This window comes from Ranitomeya variabilis, chromosome 3 (assembly GCF_051348905.1).
Source record: "Ranitomeya variabilis isolate aRanVar5 chromosome 3, aRanVar5.hap1, whole genome shotgun sequence".
In the NCBI taxonomy this organism is placed as follows: domain Eukaryota; kingdom Metazoa; phylum Chordata; class Amphibia; order Anura; family Dendrobatidae; genus Ranitomeya; species Ranitomeya variabilis.
The window spans coordinates 32112658-32139579 of NC_135234.1; the positions used below are offsets into that span (position 1 = coordinate 32112658).

A 26922-nucleotide genomic window follows, 5' to 3' on the forward strand; every position below is an offset into this window, starting at 1 on the left:
GTGACTCGCAGGACAGAGTTCCGGGATATAAAAGTCCTGCGCACCAAACCGCAGACAGATTTGGCGCCAAGAGAGGAGCAGATGCAGACAAGGGTTGGCGCGGAGGCCAGCGTGACAGATCTCAACGGGAAGTCTGCACCTCCAGGGAGCCAGTCACCACCTGACAAGGTTCAGACTACGTCCATGAAGACCCATAGTTCCAAATGTACCTGTCAAGACCAGGACCTACGCCCTATGCCGGTCAAGACTCAGAGTCTAGACATCGCCTGTCATGATCTGAACCCCAGTCCTTTACGCTCCAGGCCCGGGAGACGTTCGACAATGGTCAAGCAGCGAAGATCTGCGAGGAGACGACGGCTAGAGCGTTGCCGCTGTGATTACAGAGGGACAGTGCAAGTGAGCAGGGCCCTCACTTCCAATTTTAACATACGGTACTGGGGTCTGCCGGGGTCATGAAAACAGGTTGGGAGGGGGCCGGTTGGTGAATGGGAGGCTCAACACACTGTAATAGACTTCATTAGAAAGACTTGCGGCCTAGTGGGAAAATCTGGTGACCTTCGCTAAGGCCATAGGTAAGGAGAGAACCTAAGTGGTGACTCCCGTCACCATGGATGGATAATCAATAGATAGATAGTTTTATAGATAATAGATATGGGATAGATATCAGATATAGATAAATAGATATTTGCAGCTTTTTGTGTTCCAGCTGCTGGAGAACCTCTTGATCGTCTCCCTCTACATCTCTGAGGACGAGGCAGAGCATTACTTTCCGTCCAGTAGCGCTGGTTCCTGATGGCTGATTCTTGGACCAGGCAGGGAGCTGTCAGACTGGGTCTCATTTCCTCCCATCTGATGGCGATGAGCCTCCCGGCGTCTGTCTCGGCTGCCTCATCAGCACCAGGCCGGGTGTTACTTTCTAATTGTTGTCTCCAGTTTGAGCCTCCGTTGTACACAGTGTCAGGAGAGCAGCGCGGCGGACTCATCTCTGCTTAATAATTGCATCTAAGTATTAATGTAGTTAGCGAGCGGCGGCCCCGGAGTCGTGCGCTCTCGCTGCTCGCTGACACTGGGACACTCAATCTCGCCTGCAGGATCAGTTCAGGTCGGATGGCTTTTGTCAGGATGTTAAGTTGCAATCCCCTTGTGAGGTGCATTTAAATGTGTTGGAGGCTGAACCCTGTCATCCCGGCTCCCACATGGTCTCATTTATTAGAAGAGTTTGCTAAAATCAGCCATGGGGAAAGGCGAAAATCACAATGACAAACTCAATGTATAACAGGTTCTGTGTTCCTATGTCTGGAGGTATAAGAGCCGTCATACCCAGATTATTGCACCCGCGACTCATGACACCCGGACACGGAAATAAACATTAATATTCTATTTATCATGTAGGATTTGTGATGGCTGAAGCCGGCCCTGTGCGTATACTCCAGGATTATGCGGACCCTCGGCCGACATAGACCCTTCGCTTTTGATTTTTCCTACTCTCCTCTAAAGATACATTGCAGTACGAGCTGACATTTTGATCTTTACCATTTTGGTGTCCATAGAATTTTCTGATCTCATTTTATTAAATTTCCGGGAGGTAAAGTGTCTAAAAAAAACAATTCTGCCATTTTGACTATTTTGGGGTTTGTTTTAGCGTTCATCATATGGGATAAATGTTCTGATATTTTATTAGTTCCGACAGTTCTGAAAGTGGAAGATACAAAATGTGTTGTTTTTTTTTTAATGACAATGCCATCGACCATTGGGCCATGAGAATCGGAAGGGACACCTCTCCAACTGACCTTGACGTCTAAGAGGTTAAATTGCAGCAGGTAGTCCATGTTACCACATATCATGAACACTGCATTTTTTCCAGTGCATTTTTTGTGCAAGTTTTTTTTGGAACATTTTTTTCCCCATAGACTTTTATGGGGAGCAAAGAAAAACTCATGCAAAAATGGCCCCTTCGAGTAATATTGTCCTCCATTCTGGTGGGCCTCTTTCTGTAATAATGTTTCCCAATCTGGGCCTCTTCCTAGCATAATGTCCTCATCCCTGGCCTCTTCATGGTATAATGTCCCCCCATCCTGGGCACCTTCCTGTAATATTGCCCCCCCATCCTGGGACCCTTTCTAGTATAATGTTCCCCCTCCTGGTACCTTTCCTGATATAATGTCCCCCATTCGGGGTCTCTTCTAGTAATAATGTTCAAAATCCTGGGCCCATTCCTGGTATAATGTTCCCCTTCCTGGGCCCTCTCCAGTAATAATGTCCTAGATTCTCGGACCCCTCCTCGTATAATATTCCCCTTCCTGGTATTATGTTCCCATTCTTGCCCCGTTTCAGGTACAATATCCCCCGTCCTGGGCACCTTCCTAGTATAATGTCTCCGATCTTTGACTGCTTCCTCATATAATGTCCTAACATCCTGGGTTTTTTCCTGGTATAGTGTCCCCCTTCCTGGGCCCTTTCCAGTAATAAAGTCCTCCATTCTGGACCTTCTCCTGATATAATGTCCCCATCCTGGGTCCCTTCCTGGTATAAGGTTCCTCTTCCTGGTATAATGTTCCCCGTTCTGGGCGCCTTCCTGGTGTAATGTTCCCATTCTTGCCCCTTCCTTATATAATGTCCCCCAACCTGGGCCCCTTCCTGGTATAATGTTCCCATTCTGTGCCCCTTCCTGGCATAATGTTCCCATTCTGGGCCCTTTCCAGCAATAATGCCCCACATCCTGGGCCCCTCTCTGTTCTAATGCGGCCAACAGCTTCTTTTTACTTATATCTTTTAAGAGAGTGGTTGGCTTCTGTGCGGAATCTGCCCGAACAATGAACACGTAACTTCTTTTACCAGCTCCAGGGATTCCGAAACCCTAAGGCTATGTGACCACGATGAGCTTTTGATGCTGCATACTATCACTGTGTAAAAAAACACAGCTTCTTACAAATCCAGAAAAGGGGATGGGATTTATAAAAATTTCATGCCCACTGTGCTTTTTCTTTACTTAGTGTAACCTGTTAAAAGACATAACAAAAGTCTGTATATTTGAATATGCAAATTGCCTCTTCTGAGAAAAATTGGACTAGAACTCTATAGCGCCACCTGTTGGAAGTAGCGATCCTACAAGTCACAATCAACCCTCTAACGAGTCGTGCAATATGACAGGATAAAAGCCAAATCAGTATCCTAATTCGCAGACACGGTGTTTCGGGCTGTTGGCCCTCGTCAGTGCGAAGCGTGAGAACTGATTTGGCTAGGAGAGAGGCTCTGGACTGGGGTCTAAGGGGTAAGGTTTCTCCTTGCGGAGAGTGACATACCAGCTCTGGCTCGTCAAGGTAAGGAGGCTTATTCGCCGTGCAATGCTCCTCTGGGAAATATAATATGCAAATATTTGAATAGTAATGTAGTTTTTCCATTGACATGCATATGTGCATTCTTTTTTTACAGTTCTTCGGGTGGTTTCCTGCAAAAATCATTGAAGTGCCCACCAGTGATGAACGAACGTGCTGGGATAAGGTGTTATCCGCCATGCTCGGGTACTAACCTAGTGTCTTCGGTGTGCTCGAAAATATGTTTGAGTCCCCGCTACTGCTTGTCTTGCCGCTGTTCGACATCCGCAACACATGCAGGGATTTCCTGTTTGTTAGACAATCCCTGCATGTGATGCGCCTGCCTAACAGCCGGGAGACATGCAGCCGCGGGGAGTCGAACATATTTTTCGAGCACGCCGAAGATACTCGCTTAGTACATGAGCATGGAGGATAACACCTTATCCCAGCACGTTCGCTCATCACTAGTGCCCATATTCCGTTTTTTTGAGCCGGTATTGCACATGATGACATTACACCAACGGATAAGGACATGTATTTATCCACCGCAGAATCGGCAGATCTGGTTCGTCGCCGTAAACAAACATCTTATTTTGTGGTTGCATGCATTATTATAAATGACAAACATGCCGCCGTGTATCTCCAGAAACTCCAGCCTCCGCCGTCCTCGAGGTTGGTTCTAAGCAGTTAGCTGTATCTGTGTAAAATATCAACCCGCTGACAGACATAATTACTGGGTTTGTATAACACAGAGGGTACATTACACTCCCCTATGAATTTAGAAATGACAGGTTGTCTTCATTTAGCCTGTGGTTTGTTTAGGAGGTCTTGCCCTGGTGAATTGGTTGCACGCAGCATGACAATCACCGGCGGCGTACTGCAGAGGGTGACGCTGATGTTACTGGGCCTTAACCACAGAGATCTGATACATTTAGCGGTTGCGTTCTCTCTCCTTCTTCCTTTGTTCTCGCCATTTAAGATTTCTAAAAAAAAAGAAAATGTATTGCTTTACATATAGAGAATCTATCGTCCATGCTGGCTGTCGCTTAACACGATATTTACTAATTATTTATACAAGGTCCATAATGAGAGTTGTAGTACATGCCTGGTGCATACCGTACATTTTCCGCATGGAAATGGACATGGTGGATGAGAGCATGTGCGCACAGAGTTTTTTTTCTCTACAGGTTTTGAAAATTTCAGGTGGGAAAAAAGAAAAATGCATTGAAAAATGTACTGGGAAGGAATGGAAAATGATGGAAAATGCTCCAAACCAGGCAGGATCTACCCTGCAAAAATGCTTGATAAACTCTTCAAAAATGGTTCAGGAAAAAGTCATGAAGCAAAAAAGTCACAGTTTTTGACCAACTCGCAAAACTCAGTGTGCACATACCCTAAAGGTTTCAATTAAAAAATCCTAAAGGGTTAATCCCCTAAAGTAATTCACAGAAAAGGTGATAAATGTCATCTAGGGGGCTGCAGGAATATGGCTGAAATTCGTGTACTCTCCGTATTATGCACCGAGCATGTAATTGGCTCTGCATCAGGAAGCCGACCAAACAGGGACACTTACGCTTGGTTCCCTTGGTTCTTTATTGCATATTTCCAATAGGCCCAACAACAAAACATTCACCTGTGGTCTCTATACCCTCATCTGAGCTTGTGTCTCCCTTATTATGGTCCCCCAGACCCTCCTTGCATACACTGAACATTTTACCACATGCTCTAGTGGTCCCACACTTCAGGCCCATCTGTCTCTCTCAGGCCTTCTTCTCAGGCTCCGCTCACACCAGATGTATCTGGGATATTTATATTAAGACTTTCTCAGTCTTAGTTCCTCAGGTCCTTGTGCAGCCCCCAGAGTCCTGGTCGTTGCAGTACTGTCGCTCCGCCACTAAGGGGAGTGATGTTACGTCTGATGGCACTAAAGGAGTTCACCTGACCAGGTATCAGTCACACATTTCACTTCACACTCTGGCCACCAGGGGGAGCAAAAGGTTCTATGTATTAGGCCACTCCTCACACTCTGGTAAAACTGGGGGCTGGATGGGAAGTTAGACAGAAGCTGAATGGGTTTTGCCCAGGCAACACCTAGTGAGAGAAGAGTGTTACTTGGGAAGATCCAGGGGGGTCCCTGTCAGGGGTGGGATCCTGACAGTGGCCTAGCGAAAAGGACAGATCGTTACAGAGCCGTGCCTGCACTTCATTGCTGCGGTATCTTAAGAAAGGACAAGAAGCGAAGTATATTGTGGAGAAGTGAGAAACGGGATCACAGCACAAAGGAGATAGAACCAGAAGGAGTCGTGCTTCAAGATCAGCAACATCCTACTGAGGCGCGTAGCCGGTGGCCGGAACGCCAAGGAAGTAATAGACTCCACGCATTACTTTGAACTACGGCCGGGCAGTTAACTTTAGGTTGGCTGTCTCACCTTTACACCTAACGAAGACAACGGAGGCACTTGTGGGAGAGGGGCGTCTCTAGGGTCCCTATAAAATAACTCCAGGCCTACCCCGTCATACAGGTGCGTCCTATCCATATCATCTGGCGGACGGAAAGAAAGAATAGAAACATACACGACAGTTGTGAGGACTATCCCGTGGTGCTCAGCAGGGAGGTACTAAAACACCCAGGCGCTAGTAGGTAGGCTACTGATTTCCACCTGCAGAGGGAACTCTGGATGTGCCTTCTGACCGGCCGGTCTCAGCCAGCCCTGTTAACAGTGCTCTGGATTGCGGGTACCGAAGCTTTCAGTAAAGAGGTAAAGAGACTGCAACCCTGTATCCTCGTTATTTACTGCGACCTACACCACCACCTATACCTTTTATTGGGCACCCCTTAGCAGGGTCACGGGCCGGGTCGGGCCACCGTGACATCCTAAGAACCGATAGACCCGGTACCGAGTACCCCGCCGTCCTGCGTCTGGTGGCCGCTCCAACTTGGCGTCACGAACAGGATCTACTTAAGCCTGAAGAATCAGGTCATGTGTGCCTTGGAACTGTGACTGAATTGTGCTTGAACTGTGATTTATTGCAAAGACTGCGTATTGCTATTTGCCGCCAAAAGTTCCCGCCAAAACTGCCGCCATTACAGCGCCACGAGGAGCGCAGGAGAAGAAGAAGGGCGTGGATTTGTGGGCGTGGACAAACTGAAGAGCGCGAAGAACAATGGCCGCCCAGTCTAAGTACTTCTGTACCTTGAGGACGTGTCCGTCAGCAGCCGAGATCCGCCTCCTGATCCTCAATGGAGGGCGGAGACAAAGAAAGCGAAACCGCCCACGAAGGAGAGAGCGGGAAAAGGACAAAGAAGAACTCAGCCACCCTGAGCCAGAGCGTGGGGTCGGAGCAGAGGACTCCCCCAGCTACCCGGAGGGGCACCGTAACCAGGCCTCCACCGCTAATGCTGATTTCCTGCAGGCTGCCATGGAAGAGCTCAGCGACCAACTCCTGCAGACGCAGCTGAGCACTGAGGCCGGGTGGAAGAAGATCTTCATCGGGAGCCTCACCAGACGCCTGTCGGCAGCCTCGTCTGGTCCGGAGCAGGAAAGAAGTTCCAGCGCTCCGAAGCCAGAAAGCAAGGCCCTGCTGGAAAGCGAGATGCTGCAAACAGAGATGACAACGTCGCAGCACAAGGCCCCGCAACCAGCGTTCCAGACCCCAGTGGAGACAGAGCAGATCGGCACCGGAGGGACCACATCTGAAGCAGGTATGAAGAACGACCCTGCCCTGATGACCGACAGCACTCCAGTGACTGCTAGTGCCACAGCTGCTGACTCCGTTCCAGTGACTGATCTTGCAGCAGCTGCTACCTCTGCTGCAGCAAATGCCCATACTTGAGCTGCGCAGACCTCCATCGCTGCGCATGACTTAACCGTACATGAAAGACGGATTAACGGCGTTTATCCAGCACTGGGTGTAACCCTGGACCTCACCCTTCCCAGGCCAAGAAGGGTTAAGTGCCAGGCGCCGCCCCGGAAGCCGTCCAACTAAACCTCGGGAACCTGAAACTGTAAATAGTTAACTGTTTGTTTTCCTGCTGTTTTGCTGCTTTAAAACCTGACCAGGGTTAGTTCTTAAAGGGATCCCTTTATTGACCCGGTGTAACAGGCCAAAGTAACCCCGTCCCAGATTAACCCCGGGTATAATTTGGCCTAGGCCAGAGTATACCCCGGGGTATAAACTGGCCTAGGCCAAACTATACCCAGGCATAAAATGGCCTAGGCCAAACTATACCCCGGGGTGTAAAATAGCCTAGGCCAAACTATACCCCTCCAGGCCACATTATACCCCCCAGGGTTAAAGTGGCCTAGGCTACATTTAACCCTGGGTATATTTTGGCCTAGGCCAAACTATACCTAAGGATGTAAAACAGCCTAGGCCAAACTATAACAGGCCACACTATACCCTCAGGCCAGACTATAGCCTTTTACTGGTTGCTATGGGATTTTACATGGCCACTTTATCCTAGCAACGCCCTGGATACGGTTGGAAAAGGGGTTTATCTACCTTGGGGGCACCCTCACAGCACTGCGGGGAAGCCGGGGAACCCTTTTACTGGTTGCTATGGGATTTTACATGACCAATTTATCCTAGCAACGCCTTGTATACGCTTGGAAAAGGGGTTAATCTACCTTGGAGGACACCCTCACAGCACTGCGGGGTGGGTGGGGATCCCTTTTACTGGTTGCTATGGGATTTTACATGGCCACTTTATCCTAGCAACGCCCTGGATACGGTTGGAAAAGGGGTTTATCTACCTTGGGGGCACCCTCACAGCACTGCGGGGAAGCCGGGGAACCCTTTTACTGGTTGCTATGGGATTTTACATGGCCACTTTATCCTAGCAACGCCTTGGATACGCTTGGAAAAGGGGCTTATCTACCTTGGGGGCACTGTCGCAGCATTGCATGGAGGCTGGGGAACTCTTTTCCTGGTTGCTAAGCGATTTCAAATGATCAATCTAAGGTACTTACACCATGTAAAACCCTATAGCAAGCAGGGTGCCCCCAAGGTAGATAAACCCCTTTTCCAAGCATATACAAGGCATTGCTAGGATAAAGTGGTCATGTAAAATCCCATAGCAACCAGTAAAAGGGTTCCTCGGTGTAACAGGCCAAAGTAACCCTGTCCCAGATTAACCCCGGGTATAATTTGGTCTATGCCAGAGTATACCCGGGCATAAACTGGCCTAGGCCAAACTATACCCCGGGGTGTAAAATAGCCTAGGCCAAACTATACCCCTCCAGGCCAGATTATGTAACTAATCTGGGGTTAAAGTTGCCTAGCCCAATTTATACCTCTCAGCTCATATTATACCCCAATGAAATCATTTGCATTGAGTGATATACACAAGAATTACTTAATGCTTCAACATTTTATTGAGAAACCAAACTGACAATTCTTAAAGAGTACCTCCCACTATACAAAACTTTTGCCCATGGCAAAAGTAGTTGTAAAGGGGGGTATTTGTAATGCATATGCATTACAAATACCCCCCCATTTTATAGTTACCTTAGGGGGGCTGCCCGATTACCCCCCCTCGCTAACCGCCGCTGCCCGTCTCCTGGTAGACGGGGTCCCCCTCCTGCCGCTAGGTGGCGCTGCCTCTCCATGCGCCGACGTCACAGCCAGGCGCCATAGAGGAGAGCGGCACCTGGCTAGTGCCGTTGGAGCTTGTAGAAGCAGAGCCAGCACCACCTAGCGGTGGGAGGGGGGGCAATAATTTCTCATTAGCTATAAGTCACTTATCATGCAATGCAATTATCTGGGGCAACAAATCGCCCAACAGTCATTCTGTGTATTATGACATTTAGTCTAGCATGTCCTTGCTACCAAATTAACGTTTAAAGCTAAACACTGATAACAACATTGAAATGATCGTGCTTATTTTCAAGATACAGTGCATGTTCAGTTGTTGACTGCAGATTGAAGCTTGCAGGATATGTCAACCAATCCATGGAGTCACCGACGTTTGTGTAGATTATTATGTCGCAACTCAACAGATTCGCCGTGGTCATGATCTCTGCATCAGTTGCCCAGACTCCATCACGAGAGATTCCAGAGATGTTCACATATTCATTCACATTTTGGTTCAAGTAGTCCTGTAGTTTTTTTGTCAAGTCAGTTTTCATATGGTGGATGACTTTATCTCTGAGAAGGGAATGGTTGTCCTCTGTTCCTGTCAAGATGTAGCTGATGGCCCGGAAGAAGCAGTTTCCATCACCTTTGGTTTTATATGTACGCCGTGGTTGTTCAAGGTCTCGTCTGCATCCACAGTATACAACCTTACTAAACGTAAGGCCAAGAGTGGTGCTAAGATACTTCCTTCTTGAACTTGGTAGTAGGTTGAAAGCCTTAGTTTGCTTATTTTTCTGTGTGGCAGAGTCACTGGAATAATCATCATCGGATGGTGGAGAAGCCTCTTTATCCTGGTAAATCTTTAGGTTGCTGGTGTGGTATGTGTTGCTTAATATCTTGCCAGTTTTGTTGTTCTTAAGTTTTACTCGTCCCTTGGTCAAGGATTCCACAACTAAATAAGGTCCAATCCAGCGTGGTTCCATCTTTGAACCTATGCGTTGAATACGGCGCTGATTCTTGATATAAACTATGGTACCAGCAGTGATTTCTTTGTTGCTTTTGTGTCGGCGATCAAAGGCACACTTCTGGTGTTCTTGAGCAGAGTGGATGTTGGTACTGACGTCTGAGTGCAGCTTTTTAAGAATGCTTGACAGTGTATTTAGCACATCAGGGGTGGCATGATCTGAAATGGGCATGGGATCCACCGTATCATCTTTTGAGGGATTAAGGTCCATGGGAAGCTTGGCCTTCCGTCCATACATGACCTCAAATGGAGTAACCTTGGTTGAAGCATGCACAGATGTGTGATAGGCAAACAGAACACCAGGGATGAATTGATCCCAGTTGTTTCCTTGGTCATTGACAAGCTTACTAAGAGCTTCTTTAAGTGTCCGATTATCACGTTCCCGCTGGCCATTTGTTTGTGGGTGGTATGCAGATGAAATACGGTGATCTGTTTGAAAATGTTCCATCAGGTTGTCAATGATCGAGTTTACAAACTCTCGTCCCTGGTCGCTAATCAGAGTCTCCATACAGCCAAGGCGACAGATAACGGAGTACAAAAAATTTGCCACTGACTTGGCACTCTTATCTGGGACAGCTGTTGCTTCAGTCCATTTGGAGAAATGATCAGTGGCAGCAACTATATATTTGTTGCCATTTGATGTTTCCTGAAGAGGGCCAATCATATCAATCCCAACTAAGCTCCATACTTTTCCAGGCACTGATATACTGTTGAGTGGTGGAGCTTCCTTTGTGATTTTGGGATTTATAACAAAACATTTTTGACAGGCTTTCACATACTGGTGAACGTCATTTTTCATTCCCTTCCAGTAAAACCGGTCAGAGATTTTGGCTAAAGTTTTATCTCTGCCAAAATGGCCCCCAGATATTGGGTTGTCATGACAGGCCTTCAGGATATTTGGCAGTCGACTTTTAGTAAGAACCTCCTTTTCCCTATGATAAACAATTCCTCCTTGGGCTCGATATGGCTTTGCTGTTTGTCTAAACTGGGACTTGGCATTTGCACGTTTCTCAGGAGGTAGATCGTAGGTATACTGAGGGTACCTTTGTTCTGTTGCAGTGTAGAATCTCAAAAGCTGGTCATACAATTGATCTTCCATGGTTGTCAAAATTGGAAAAGATTTGGTGTCATAGAGAGCAGAGAGGTGTCATAGAGAACATACAAAACAAGTTATCATTAACTATGCACTGACAGGACAGCGCCATCTACTGTCAGTTCAGATCTGCACACTTTTCAACAAATAAGCAATAGGGTGAGAAAAACAGTGAAGTGATAACATTATGGCCTAGAGAAATACTATAAAAACTATTTTATACCCCCTGGTATAAAGTTTATCCCCCGGGGGTATACTATGGCCTAAGTCAGCTTTTGAATTTTTGTGCTGTTTCCTTCCTCAGTAAAAGGGTTCCCCGGCTTCCCCGCAGTGCTGCGAGGGTGCCCCCATGGTAGATAAACCCATTTTTTAAGCGTATCCAAGGCGTTGCTAGGATAGAATGGCCATGTAAAATCCCATAGCAACCAGTAAAAGGGTTCCCCACCCACCCCGCAGTGCTGTGAGGGTGCCCCCAAGGTAGATTAACCCCTTTTCCAAGCGTATACAAGGCGTTGCTAGGATAAATTGGTCATGTAAAATCCCATAGCAACCAGTAAAAGGGTTCCCCGGCTTCCCCACAGTGCTGCAAGGGTGCCCCCAAGGTAGATAAACCCCTTTTCCAAGCGTATACAAGCCGTTGCTAGGATAAAGTGGTCATGTAAAATCCCATAGCAACCACCTAAGGGGTTAACCACCTATCCTTAAGTGCTGCGAGAGTGCCCCCAAGGTAGATAAACCCCTTTTTCAAGCGTATTCAAGGCGTTGCTAGGATAGAGTGATCATGTAAAATCCCATAGCAACCAGTAAAAGGTTTCCCCACCCACCCGCAGTGCTGCAATGGTGCCCCCAAGATAGATAAACCCCTTTTCCAAGCGTATCCAAGGTGTTGCTAGGATAGAGTGATCATGCTATATCCCATAGCAACCAGTAAAGGGGTTCCCCACCCACCCCTCAGTGCTCGTCAGTGCCCCCTAGGTATACAAAGCCCTTTTCCAAGCATATCCAAGGCGCCAAGACAACGAGCTGGCACGAGCAGGGCTGAAGATTTCATGTCACATGTGACTATAGGGAGGGGGTGGGGCTTAGAAAGGGAGATCCCTGGCGTCACCAGAGGTGGAGGAGCTTGAAAAGGAGCAGTGCCCGATGGGAGGGGGAGCTGTGACCTAGAAGAATGAGCAGCTTTCCCTCAGCTTACCCTGGGGGGTATAATCTGGCCTGGAGGGGTATACTTTGGCCTAGGCTATTTTATACCCCGGGGTATAGTTTGGCCTAGGCCAAAGTATACCCGGGGTATAATCTAGCCTAGGCCACTTTAACCCCGGGTATAGTCTGGCCTGGGGGTATAATCTGGCCTGTTACACCGGGATCCCTATTGTTTTATGTTTTGCACCAAGTTTATCACTGTTTTAAAAGACTGCCGAATCATGGACGGTGAATGGTTCACAAACTGTGTTGTAAATAGTTCGCACCTTCTTAAAGGTGCCCCCTACTGGTTTTACAAAAAGGAGAACTTTTTGAAGAGACTGTTCTTGAATACAGCGCAGAAGTTCTTGCCTTAAACGGACTTACAGATAGAGAGTCTGCACTACTTCCAAAGAGACTGGGTTCCCTCTTAAAGGGGAATGTTCATGTGTTGCACCTAAGTATAATGTTACTTTAAGAACGTTGAATAGTAATGAATAGTGTGTAGTTATTTAAGAAATAATAGGAAATGTTCGATATATGTTACTAGAAGTTGAGGACAGGAAAGAGTTGAAAAGAAGTGGACCCATAGGGGTTAGTGAGTCCTCCTGGAAACCATAGAGAGATGGTTGATTGATCTTATACTGTGAATAAAAATTGAGCTAATAGAAGAAAAGAGGCAGTAGGCCCGGACGAGTAGCCAGGCGGTCCTGCATGTTCGCAGAGAGTAAAGAACAATGTTGTATTTAGAAAAGAGAAATAAAGACAAAGGTAATTTATATTTTAGAGTTTCATAGTAAGCCTTTAGTGGGTTCAGCTTATATGCCCTTAAAGGAAAAGTTAAATTATTGTTCAAAATAATAAGAAGGATAAGAAGCGAGGTTTATTGTGGAGAAGTGAGAAACGAGATCACAGCACAAAGGTGAAAGAACCAGTAGGAGTCGTGCCCCGAGATCGGCAACATCCTACTGAGGCGCGTAGCTAGTGGCTGGAATGTCGAGGAAGTATTGGGCTCCACGCATTACTTCAAACCAACGGCAGGGCAGTTAATTATAGGTTGGCTGCCTCACCTAAATCACCTAATGAAGACAACGGAGGCAATTGTGGGAGAGGGGCGTCTCTAGGGTCCATATAAAATAACTCCAGGCCTACCCCGTCATACGGGTGCGTCCTATCCATATCATCTGGGGGACGGAGAGAAAGAATAGAAACATACACGACAGTTGTGAGGACTATCCCGTGGTGCTCAGCAGGGAAGTACTACAACACCCAGGCGCTAGTAGGTAGGCACTGATTTCCACCTGCAAAGGGAACTCTGGATGTGCCTTTGGACCGGCCGGTCTCAGCCAGCCCAGTTAACAGTGCTCTGGATTGCGGATGCCGAAGCCTTCAGTAAAGAGGTAAAGAGACTGCAACCCTGTGTCCTCGTTATTTACTGCGACCTATACCACCACCTACACCTTTTATTGGGCACCCCTTAGCAGGACCACGGACCGGGTCAGGCCACCGTGACATCCTCAGAACCGATAGACCCGGTACCGAGTACCCCGCCGTCCTGCGTCTGGGGGCCGCTCCACTTGCCCTCACAATGCCCATTTACTTAAACTCATAACTACACAGCCCCCTCCTGTCATGTACTTCAGACCATCATCCTTGCATTGCCCATTTTCACAACTGCACGACTCACTCTTGTTATGTACTTCATACTCTTGCCCCCACAATGCCCATTTTCTTAACTGCACGCCCTCCTCCTGTCATGTACTTCAGGCCCCCCTCACAATGCCCATTTTCATAACTGCATGGCCAGGGGTGGATTAAGGGTAGCCAGGGCCCCGGGCTGTTCAAACTCTGTGGGCCCCCCGATCATGTGACGGGGTCATGCGATGGGGTCATCATATACCTGAACCAGATTATTCCAGAAAAATAGTTACTGAGTGAAACTCCACTTCTCACCTATCACACATTAACAGTTCCCATCACCAGATCACACATGTAACCGGCAGCTTTTGTTTTGGCCAAAACATTTTTCAAGCCGCCACCATACCACGGTAGACACTTTTGGCTGGGCCCTAATTTTTAAAATGACCAATAATATCACATACAAGGAACAAATACAACACTATGTCCAGACCACATATTACCTGTTGTGAACTCCGTTTTCAGGCTCCCTCTTGTGGTCACAGATGATATTGTGTGACTTTGGTTTTTTGGCTCCCCCTGGTGGTTTGGTTTATTATCTTGCGGGTCTGCTGGATCAGCTGCCTCGTTATTTACCAGGGAGGCTCCTATTTAGCTCTGCTTCACTTCCACTTGTTGCCGGCTGTCAATGTATTCAGTGCTATTCTGATTACTCCTGATTATCTCGTTTTCTGCCTCTTCAGGATAAGCTAAGTTCTGTTTGAATATTTTTTGCTCATCTGCCTGCAATATGATTTCTGTGTATGATGAGTCTAGTCCAGCTTGCTAACATGTGATTTCTTTTTGCTGGTAAGCTCTGGGGTACGGAGTTGCTTCCCCCGCACCGTTAGTTGGTGCGGGGGCTCGAGCAATCTCTGCGTGGATATTTTGAATAGGGTTTTTTATTGACCGCACAGTTTCCTTCCTATTTTCTGCTATCTAGTATTAGCGGGCCTCATTTGCTAAATCTGATTTCATCTCTGCGTTTGTGCTTTCCCCTTAACTCACCGTTAATATTTGTGGGGGGCTATTCTATATCTTTGGGGTCTTCCACTGAGGCAAGTGAGGACTTACTTTCTCTCCAGGAATAGTCAGTTTCTCAGGCCGTGACGAGACGTCTAGGATTTTTTAGGTAACGTTCCACGGCTGCCTATAGCTGTTTGCGGATAGGATCAGGTTGCGGTCAATCTAGTTACCACTTCCCCAGAGCTAGTAGTCTGTTCAGTTACTTAGCTAGTCCGACCTGCGATCTTTGCCACTAGGATCATAACAGTACAGCCGGCCCATAAAGTGTTAATTGCATGGCAGAAGCAGGAGAAAAGAAGCTTGGAGATTTTTTTTTTTTTTTTTTGCTGCCGTGTGTCTAGCTGCTGTGTGTCTGGCTTCTCTCCTCCTCTTAATCTTGGTGTGGCTCTGAGTTCAGCTGCTGACATGGATATCCAGAGTTTAGCCTCCAGTGTAGATCATCTTGCTGCAAGGGTACAAAGTATTCAGGATTTTGTTGTTCACAGTCCTATGTCAGAGCCTAGAATACCTATTCCGGAGTTGTTTTCTGGAGATAGATCTAGGTTCCTGAATTTTAAGAACAATTGCAAGTTGTTTCTTTCTTTGAAACCTCGTTCCTCTGGGGATTCTGTTCAGCAAGTTAAGATTATTATTTCTTTCTTGCGTGGCGATCCTCAAGATTGGGCTTTCGCATTGGCTCCAGGGGATCCTGCGTTGCTCAGTGTGGATGCGTTTTTTCTGGTCCTTGGATTGCTCTATGAGGAACCTAATCTTGAGAACCAGGCTGAAAAAGCGTTGTTGGCCCTCTCTCAGGGGCAAGATGATGCAGAGGTGTACTGCCAGAAATTTCGGAAATGGTCGGTGCTTACTCAATGGAATGAGTGTGCCCTGGCTGCAAATTTCAGAAAAGGTCTTTCTGAAGCCATTAAGAATGTCATGGTGGGGTTCCCTACGCCTGCAGGTCTGAATGAGTCAATGACTCTGGCCATTCAGATTGATCGGCGTTTGCAGGAGCGCAAACCTGCGCACCATTTGGCGGTGTCTTCTGAACATACACCTGAGTCTATGCAATGTGATAGAATTCTGACCAGAAGTGAACGGCAAAATTATAGACGGCAAAATGGGTTGTGATTTTACTGTGGTGACTCAGCTCATGTTATCTCAGCATGCTCTAAGCGCACAAAAAAGATTGATAAATCTGTCACCATCGGAACTTTACAGCCTAAGTTTATTTTGTCTGTTACCCTGATTTGTTCCCTGTCATCTTACCCGGTTATGGCTTTTGTGGATTCAGGTGCTGCCCTGAGTCTGATGGATTTGTCATTTGCCAGGCGCTGTGGTTTTGTTTTGGAGCCTTTAAAATTCCCTATTCCACTAAGGGGAATTGATGCTACACCATTGGCTACGAATAAACCTCAGTACTGGACACAAGTGACCATGTGCATGACTCCTGTTCATCAGGAGGTGATTCGCTTTCTTGTATTGCATAATTTGCATGATGTTGTCGTGTTGGGCCTGCCATGGTTGCAGACTCATAATCCAGTCCTGGATTGGAAAGCAATGTCTGTGTCAAGTTGGGGTTGTCAGGGAATTCATGGCGACGCTCCTGTGGTGTCAATTGCTTCATCCACTCCTTCTGAGGTCCCTGCATTTTTGTCAGATTACCAGGAGGCATTTGATGAGCCCAAACTCAGTTCTCTACCTCCTCATAGGGATTGTGATTGTGCTATAAATTTGATTCCTGGTAGTAAGTTTCCTAAGGGACGACTTTTCAATTTGTCAGTGCCGGAGCATGCTGCTATGCGGAGTTATATAAAGGAGTCTTTGGAGAAAGGACTTATTCGCCCCTCCTCCTCCCCTCTTGGTGCGGGGTTCTTTTTTGTGGCTAAGAAGGATGGTTCCTTGAGACCTTGTATTGATTATCGCCTTCTAAACAAAATCACGGTCAAATTTCAGTATCCTTTGCCATTGTTATCTGATCTGTTTGCTCGCATTAAGGGGTCTAGTTGGTTCACCAAGATAGATCTTCGTGGTGCGTATAACCTTGTGCGTATTAAGCAGGGTGATGAATGGAAAACTGCATTTAATACGCCCGAAGGCCATTTTGAGTACTTGGTGATGCCTTTTGGACTTTCTAACGCTCCTTCTGTCTTTCAGTCCTTTATGCACGACATCTTCCGCGAATATCTGGATAAATTTATGATTGTGTATCTGGATGATATTCTGTTTTTTTCGGATGATTGGGAGTCCCATGTGAAGCAGGTCAGGATGGTGTTTCAGGTCCTGCGTGCCAATGCTTTATTTGTGAAGGGCTCAAAATGTCTTTTTGGAGTCCAGAAGGTCTCTTTTTTGGGTTTAATTTTTTCTCCTTCTGCTATTGAGATGGACCCAGTCAAGGTTCAGGCTATTCATGACTGGACTCAGCCTACATCTGTTAAGAGTCTTCAGAAGTTCTTGGGTTTTGCTAATTTTTACCGTCGCTTCATCGCTAATTTTTCTGGTGTTGTTAAGCCATTGACGGATTTGACCAAGAAGGGTTCTGATGTTACTAATTGGTCTCCTGCGGCTGTGGAGGCCTTTCGGGAGCTGAAGCGCTGGTTTTCTTCGGCTCCCGTCTTATGTCAGCCAGACGTCTCCCTTCCTTTCCAGGTCGAGGTTGATGCTTCTGAGATTGGAGCGGGGGCTGTTTTGTCGCAGAGAAGCTCTGATGGCTCTGTGATGAAGCCATGTGCTTTCTTTTCAAGAAAGTTTTCGCCTGCCGAGCGGAATTATGATGTTGGTAATCGGGAGTTGTTGGCTATGAAGTGGGCATTTGAGGAGTGGCGACATTGGCTCGAGGGAGCTAAGCATCGTGTGGTGGTCTTGACTGATCACAAGAATTTGATTTATCTCGAGTCGGCCAAGCGGCTGAATCCTAGACAGGCTCGTTGGTCGTTGTTTTTCTCTCATTTTGATTTTGTGGTCTCATACCTGCCTGGTTCGAAGAATGTGAAGGCTGATGCTCTTTCTAGGAGTTTTGTGCCTGACTCTCCTGGTGATTCAGAGCCAGCTGGTATCCTCAGAGAAGGGGTGATTTTGTCTGCCATCTCCCCAGATTTGCGACGAGTGCTGCAGGAGTTTCAGGCGGATAGACCTGACCGTTGTCCACCGGAGAGACTGTTTGTCCCGGATAGATGGACCAGCAGAGTTATTTCCGAGGTTCATTCTTCGGTGTTGGCAGGCCATCCAGGGATTTTTGGTACCAGAGATTTGGTGGCTAGGTCCTTCTGGTGGCCTTCCTTGTCGCGGGATGTGCGTTCCTTTGTGCAGTCTTGTGGAATTTGTGCTCGGGCTAAGCCTTGCTGTTCTCGTGCCAGTGGCTTGTTGTTGCCTTTGCCTGTCCCGAAGAGGCCTTGGACGCACATTTCCATGGATTTTATTTCAGATCTCCCTGTGTCTCAGAGAATGTCGGTCATTTGGGTGGTGTGTGATCGTTTTTCTAAAATGGTCCATTTGGTGCCCTTGCCTAAGTTGCCTTCCTCCTCCGAGTTGGTTCCTCTGTTTTTTCAAAATGTGGTTCGTTTGCACGGGATCCCTGAAAATATTGTTTCCGACAGAGGATCCCAGTTTGTGTCTAGATTTTGGCGGACATTTTGTGCTAAGATGGGCTTTAATTTGTCTTTTTCGTCGGCCTTCCATCCTCAGACGAATGGCCAAACCGAGCGCACTAATCAGACTTTGGAAACCTATTTAAGATGTTTTGTTTCTGCTGATCAGGACGACTGGGTGACTTTTTTGCCATTGGCCGAGTTTGCCCTTAATAATCGGGCTAGTTCTGCTACTTTGGTTTCGCCTTTTTTTTGTAATTCAGGGTTTCATCCTCGTTTTTCCTCGGGTCAGGTGGAGTCTTCTGACTGTCCTGGAGTGGATGTTGTGGTGGATAGGTTGCATCAGATTTGGAATCATGTGGTGGACAATTTGAAGCTGTCACAGGAGAAGGCTCAGCGCTTTGCCAACCGCCGTCGCTGTGTGGGTCCCCGACTTCGCGTTGGGGATTTGGAGTGGTTGTCTTCTCGCTTTGTTCCTATGAGGGTCTCCTCTCCTAAGTTTAAGCCTCGGTTTATCGGTCCTTATAAGATTTTGGAAGTCCTTAACCCTGTGTCATTTCGTTTGGACCTCCCGGCATCGTTTGCTATTCATAATGTGTTCCATCGGTCGTTGTTGCGGAGGTATGTGGTGCCTGTGGTTCCTTCGGTTGAGCCTCCTGCCCCTGTGCTGGTTGAGGGAGAATTGGAATACGTGGTGGAGAAGATCTTGGATTCTCGTATTTCTAGACGGAGGCTTCAGTATTTGATTAAGTGGAAAGGCTATGGTCAGGAGGATAATTCCTGGGTTGTCGCCTCTGATGTTCATGCGACCGATTTGGTTCGTGTCTTCCATGTGGCTGACGCTGATCGCCCTGGGGGTTTTGATTAGGGTTCGGTGACCCCTCCTCAAGGGGGGGGTACTGTTGTGAACTCCGTTTTCAGGCTCCCTCTTGTGGTCACAGATGGTATTGTGTGACTTTGGTTTTTTGGCTCCCCCTGGTGGTTTGGTTTATTATCCTGCGGGTCTGCTGGATCAGCTGCCTCGTTATTCACCAGGGAGGCTCCTATTTAGCTCTGCTTCACTTCCACTTGTTGCCGGCTGTCAATGTATTCAGTGCTATTCTGATTACTCCTGATTATCTTGTTTTCTGCCTCTTCAGGATAAGCTAAGTTCTGTTTGAATATTTTTTGCTCATCTGCCTGCAATATGATTTCTGTGTATGATGAGTCTAGTCCAGCCTGCTAACATGTGATTTCTTTTTGCTGGTAAGCTCTGGGGTACGGAGTTGCTTCCCCCGCACCGTTAGTTGGTGCGGGGGCTCGAGCAATCTCTGCGTGGATATTTTGAATAGGGTTTTTTATTGACCGCACAGTTTCCTTCCTATTTTCTGCTATCTAGTATTAGCGGGCCTCATTTGCTAAATCTGATTTCATCTCTGCGTTTGTGCTTTCCCCTTAACTCACCGTTAATATTTGTGGGGGGCTATTCTATATCTTTGGGGTCTTCCACTGAGGCAAGTGAGGACTTACTTTCTCTCCAGGAATAGTCAGTTTCTCAGGCCGTGACGAGACGTCTAGGATTTTTTAGGTAACGTTCCACGGCTGCCTATAGCTGTTTGCGGATAGGATCAGGTTGCGGTCAATCTAGTTACCACTTCCCCAGAGCTAGTAGTCTGTTCAGTTACTTAGCTAGTCCGACCTGCGATCTTTGCCACTAGGATCATAACAGTACAGCCGGCCCATAAAGTGTTAATTGCATGGCAGAAGCAGGAGAAAAGAAGCTTGGAGATTTTTTTTTTTTTTTTTGCTGCCGTGTGTCTAGCTGCTGTGTGTCTGGCTTCTCTCCTCCTCTTAATCTTGGTGTGGCTCTGAGTTCAGCTGCTGACATGGATATCCAGAGTTTAGCCTCCAGTGTAGATCATCTTGCTGCAAGGGTACAAAGTATTCAGGATTTTGTTGTTCACAGTCCTATGTCAGAGCCTAGAATACCTATTCCGGAGTTGTTTTCTGGAGATAGATCTAGGTTCCTGAATTTTAAGAACAATTGCAAGTTGTTTCTTTCTTTGAAACCTCGTTCCTCTGGGGATTCTGTTCAGCAAGTTAAGATTATTATTTCTTTCTTGCGTGGCGATCCTCAAGATTGGGCTTTCGCATTGGCTCCAGGGGATCCTGCGTTGCTCAGTGTGGATGCGTTTTTTCTGGTCCTTGGATTGCTCTATGAGGAACCTAATCTTGAGAACCAGGCTGAAAAAGCGTTGTTGGCCCTCTCTCAGGGGCAAGATGATGCAGAGGTGTACTGCCAGAAATTTCGGAAATGGTCGGTGCTTACTCAATGGAATGAGTGTGCCCTGGCTGCAAATTTCAGAAAAGGTCTTTCTGAAGCCATTAAGAATGTCATGGTGGGGTTCCCTACGCCTGCAGGTCTGAATGAGTCAATGACTCTGGCCATTCAGATTGATCGGCGTTTGCAGGAGCGCAAACCTGCGCACCATTTGGCGGTGTCTTCTGAACATACACCTGAGTCTATGCAATGTGATAGAATTCTGACCAGAAGTGAACGGCAAAATTATAGACGGCAAAATGGGTTGTGATTTTACTGTGGTGACTCAGCTCATGTTATCTCAGCATGCTCTAAGCGCACAAAAAAGATTGATAAATCTGTCACCATCGGAACTTTACAGCCTAAGTTTATTTTGTCTGTTACCCTGATTTGTTCCCTGTCATCTTACCCGGTTATGGCTTTTGTGGATTCAGGTGCTGCCCTGAGTCTGATGGATTTGTCATTTGCCAGGCGCTGTGGTTTTGTTTTGGAGCCTTTAAAATTCCCTATTCCACTAAGGGGAATTGATGCTACACCATTGGCTACGAATAAACCTCAGTACTGGACACAAGTGACCATGTGCATGACTCCTGTTCATCAGGAGGTGATTCGCTTTCTTGTATTGCATAATTTGCATGATGTTGTCGTGTTGGGCCTGCCATGGTTGCAGACTCATAATCCAGTCCTGGATTGGAAAGCAATGTCTGTGTCAAGTTGGGGTTGTCAGGGAATTCATGGCGACGCTCCTGTGGTGTCAATTGCTTCATCCACTCCTTCTGAGGTCCCTGCATTTTTGTCAGATTACCAGGAGGCATTTGATGAGCCCAAACTCAGTTCTCTACCTCCTCATAGGGATTGTGATTGTGCTATAAATTTGATTCCTGGTAGTAAGTTTCCTAAGGGACGACTTTTCAATTTGTCAGTGCCGGAGCATGCTGCTATGCGGAGTTATATAAAGGAGTCTTTGGAGAAAGGACTTATTCGCCCCTCCTCCTCCCCTCTTGGTGTGGGGTTCTTTTTTGTGGCTAAGAAGGATGGTTCCTTGAGACCTTGTATTGATTATCGCCTTCTAAACAAAATCACGGTCAAATTTCAGTATCCTTTGCCATTGTTATCTGATCTGTTTGCTCGCATTAAGGGGTCTAGTTGGTTCACCAAGATAGATCTTCGTGGTGCGTATAACCTTGTGCGTATTAAGCAGGGTGATGAATGGAAAACTGCATTTAATACGCCCGAAGGCCATTTTGAGTACTTGGTGATGCCTTTTGGACTTTCTAACGCTCCTTCTGTCTTTCAGTCCTTTATGCACGACATCTTCCGCGAATATCTGGATAAATTTATGATTGTGTATCTGGATGATATTCTGTTTTTTTCGGATGATTGGGAGTCCCATGTGAAGCAGGTCAGGATGGTGTTTCAGGTCCTGCGTGCCAATGCTTTATTTGTGAAGGGCTCAAAATGTCTTTTTGGAGTCCAGAAGGTCTCTTTTTTGGGTTTAATTTTTTCTCCTTCTGCTATTGAGATGGACCCAGTCAAGGTTCAGGCTATTCATGACTGGACTCAGCCTACATCTGTTAAGAGTCTTCAGAAGTTCTTGGGTTTTGCTAATTTTTACCGTCGCTTCATCGCTAATTTTTCTGGTGTTGTTAAGCCATTGACGGATTTGACCAAGAAGGGTTCTGATGTTACTAATTGGTCTCCTGCGGCTGTGGAGGCCTTTCGGGAGCTGAAGCGCTGGTTTTCTTCGGCTCCCGTCTTATGTCAGCCAGACGTCTCCCTTCCTTTCCAGGTCGAGGTTGATGCTTCTGAGATTGGAGCGGGGGCTGTTTTGTCGCAGAGAAGCTCTGATGGCTCTGTGATGAAGCCATGTGCTTTCTTTTCAAGAAAGTTTTCGCCTGCCGAGCGGAATTATGATGTTGGTAATCGGGAGTTGTTGGCTATGAAGTGGGCATTTGAGGAGTGGCGACATTGGCTCGAGGGAGCTAAGCATCGTGTGGTGGTCTTGACTGATCACAAGAATTTGATTTATCTCGAGTCGGCCAAGCGGCTGAATCCTAGACAGGCTCGTTGGTCGTTGTTTTTCTCTCATTTTGATTTTGTGGTCTCATACCTGCCTGGTTCGAAGAATGTGAAGGCTGATGCTCTTTCTAGGAGTTTTGTGCCTGACTCTCCTGGTGATTCAGAGCCAGCTGGTATCCTCAGAGAAGGGGTGATTTTGTCTGCCATCTCCCCAGATTTGCGACGAGTGCTGCAGGAGTTTCAGGCGGATAGACCTGACCGTTGTCCACCGGAGAGACTGTTTGTCCCGGATAGATGGACCAGCAGAGTTATTTCCGAGGTTCATTCTTCGGTGTTGGCAGGCCATCCAGGGATTTTTGGTACCAGAGATTTGGTGGCTAGGTCCTTCTGGTGGCCTTCCTTGTCGCGGGATGTGCGTTCCTTTGTGCAGTCTTGTGGAATTTGTGCTCGGGCTAAGCCTTGCTGTTCTTTTTCCATGGATTTTATTTCAGATCTCCCTGTGTCTCAGAGAATGTCGGTCATTTGGGTGGTGTGTGATCGTTTTTCTAAAATGGTCCATTTGGTGCCCTTGCCTAAGTTGCCTTCCTCCTCCGAGTTGGTTCCTCTGTTTTTTCAAAATGTGGTTCGTTTGCACGGGATCCCTGAAAATATTGTTTCCGACAGAGGATCCCAGTTTGTGTCTAGATTTTGGCGGACATTTTGTGCTAAGATGGGCTTTAATTTGTCTTTTTCGTCGGCCTTCCATCCTCAGACGAATGGCCAAACCGAGCGCACTAATCAGACTTTGGAAACCTATTTAAGATGTTTTGTTTCTGCTGATCAGGACGACTGGGTGACTTTTTTGCCATTGGCCGAGTTTGCCCTTAATAATCGGGCTAGTTCTGCTACTTTGGTTTCGCCTTTTTTTTGTAATTCAGGGTTTCATCCTCGTTTTTCCTCGGGTCAGGTGGAGTCTTCTGACTGTCCTGGAGTGGATGTTGTGGTGGATAGGTTGCATCAGATTTGGAATCATGTGGTGGACAATTTGAAGCTGTCACAGGAGAAGGCTCAGCGCTTTGCCAACCGCCGTCGCTGTGTGGGTCCCCGACTTCGCGTTGGGGATTTGGAGTGGTTGTCTTCTCGCTTTGTTCCTATGAGGGTCTCCTCTCCTAAGTTTAAGCCTCGGTTTATCGGTCCTTATAAGATTTTGGAAGTCCTTAACCCTGTGTCATTTCGTTTGGACCTCCCGGCATCGTTTGCTATTCATAATGTGTTCCATCGGTCGTTGTTGCGGAGGTATGTGGTGCCTGTGGTTCCTTCGGTTGAGCCTCCTGCCCCTGTGCTGGTTGAGGGAGAATTGGAATACGTGGTGGAGAAGATCTTGGATTCTCGTATTTCTAGACGGAGGCTTCAGTATTTGATTAAGTGGAAAGGCTATGGTCAGGAGGATAATTCCTGGGTTGTCGCCTCTGATGTTCATGCGACCGATTTGGTTCGTGTCTTCCATGTGGCTGACGCTGATCGCCCTGGGGGTTTTGATTAGGGTTCGGTGACCCCTCCTCAAGGGGGGGGTACTGTTGTGAACTCCGTTTTCAGGCTCCCTCTTGTGGTCACAGATGGTATTGTGTGACTTTGGTTTTTTGGCTCCCCCTGGTGGTTTGGTTTATTATCCTGCGGGTCTGCTGGATCAGCTGCCTCGTTATTCACCAGGGAGGCTCCTATTTAGCTCTGCTTCACTTCCACTTGTTGCCGGCTGTCAATGTATTCAGTGCTATTCTGATTACTCCTGATTATCTTGTTTTCTGCCTCTTCAGGATAAGCTAAGTTCTGTTTGAATATTTTTTGCTCATCTGCCTGCAATATGATTTCTGTGTATGATGAGTCTAGTCCAGCCTGCTAACATGTGATTTCTTTTTGCTGGTAAGCTCTGGGGTACGGAGTTGCTTCCCCCGCACCGTTAGTTGGTGCGGGGGCTCGAGCAATCTCTGCGTGGATATTTTGAATAGGGTTTTTTATTGACCGCACAGTTTCCTTCCTATTTTCTGCTATCTAGTATTAGCGGGCCTCATTTGCTAAATCTGATTTCATCTCTGCGTTTGTGCTTTCCCCTTAACTCACCGTTAATATTTGTGGGGGGCTATTCTATATCTTTGGGGTCTTCCACTGAGGCAAGTGAGGACTTACTTTCCCTCCAGGAATAGTCAGTTTCTCAGGCCGTGACGAGACGTCTAGGATTTTTTAGGTAACGTTCCACGGCTGCCTATAGTTGTTTGCGGATAGGATCAGGTTGCGGTCAATCTAGTTACCACTTCCCCAGAGCTAGTAGTCTGTTCAGTTACTTAGCTAGTCCGACCTGCGATCCTTGCCACTAGGATCATAACAATTACCACCACAAAGTGACCAAATAGCACATACAAGGGACAAATACCGCAACACCATGACCAGACCACATATTACCACCACATAGTGACTGAATACTACAATACTGATCAGTAATAAAAAAAACCACAATACTATCACCATAAGTTCCATTACTCACAGGAGATCTGTACTTAGTGTGCAGTGTCTGTGTAGAGGTAACACAGTGATCACCGGTGACATTATACATAGGAGCTCTGTATATAGTGTATAGGTAATACAGTGATCACTGGTGACATTATTCACAGGACCTCTGTATATAGTATACAGTGTATAGTGTCAGTGTATAAGTAACACTGACTCACCAGTGACGTCTCTAGGTGAAGTCCTTCATCTTTCATCCAGCGCATACCGCCATCACTTCATCCAGCCAGGACTTGTCTCTGCAGGAAATAACACAGTTATCTCGAGCTCCGCTTGCAGAACACATTACTTAATATTTCCCAACTTCTACATTACACCACATGAAGAAGGCGACATAGTATCACTCTACACAGTAATAGGACCGCCCCTCCATTTAAAACAGTGTCCTCAAAAAATAAAATAAATACATCACTGCAGTAATAATATCCCTTAATTAGCCCCTATGGTAATAATAATATCCCCCATCCTGGCCCCGTGTATCTCATTCCTGGCTCCAGCCATATGTTCTCGCGTCCTGCCCTCATGAGTATCCATCCTGCCCCATATGATCTCCCCATCCTGCCCCATCGGTCTCCATCGTATCCATCCTGCCCCATGATCCTGCACGATCTGTCTCCAATCCTGCCCCATGTCTTTCATTCTGCCCAGTGTCTCCAATCATGCCCCATATCTACATTCTGCCCATGTCTCCAGTCCTGCCCCATCTGTCTCCAGTCCTGCCCCCAGTGTGTTCAGTATCTCTGCCCCCAGTGTCCAGCATCTCTGCCCCCAGTGTCAAGCATCTCTGCCCCAGTGTCCAGCATCTCTGCCCCCCATATGTCCAGCATCTCTGCCCCCAATGTGTCCAGCATGTCTGCCCCCAGTGTCCAGCATCTCTGCCCCCAGTGTCCAGCATCTCTGCCCCCAGTGTCCAGCATCTCTGCCCCCAGTGTCCAGCATCTCTGCCCCAAGTGTCCAGCATCTCTGCCCCCAGTGTCCAGCATCTCTGCCCCCAGTGTCCAGCATCTCTGCCCCCAATATGTCCAGCATCTCTGCCCCCAATTTGTCCAGCATCTCTGCCCCCAATGTGTCCAGCATCTCTGCCCCAAATGTGTCCAGCATCTCTGCCCCCAATGTGTCCAGCATCTTTGCCCCCAATGTGCCAAGCATCTCTGCCCCCAGTGTCCAGCATCTCTGCCCCCAGTGTCCAGCATCTCTGCCCCAATGTGTCCAGCATCTATGCCTCCAGTGTCCAGCATCTCTGCCCCCAGTGTCCAGCATCTCTGCCCCAATGTGTCCAGCATCTATGCCTCCAGTGTCCAGCATCTCTGCCCCCAATGTGTCCAGCATCTCTGCCCCAATGTGTCCAGCATCTCTGCCTCCAATGTGACCAGCATCTCTGCCCCCAATGTCCAGCATCTCTGCCCCCAATGTGTCCAGCATCTCTGCCCCCAATGTCCAGCATCTCTGCCCCCAGTGTCCAGCATCTCTGCCCCAGTTTCCAGCATTCTGGCCCAGGCCCCCCGGATTGCCTCTCTCAATAAAAAAACCCAAAAAACGAGTTCTTCTCACCTGACTGCGCTCCTTCGGCGAAGCTCCCTCCTCGCAGCTGAAGCGCGCACTCGCCG

The 26922-nt window shown here is 47.4% G+C and overlaps 1 long non-coding RNA gene across 1 annotated transcript; it reads right to left on the minus strand.

Annotated features, from left to right (window-relative positions):
* Positions 1-3882: 3882 nt before the first annotated feature.
* LOC143817919 (uncharacterized) lies at positions 3883-26922 on the minus strand. The gene is made up of 3 exons (XR_013224207.1): positions 26867-26922; positions 25477-25554; positions 3883-4297 (listed from the first exon to the last, which is right to left on the minus strand). It is a non-coding gene; the product is annotated as an uncharacterized LOC143817919 (long non-coding RNA).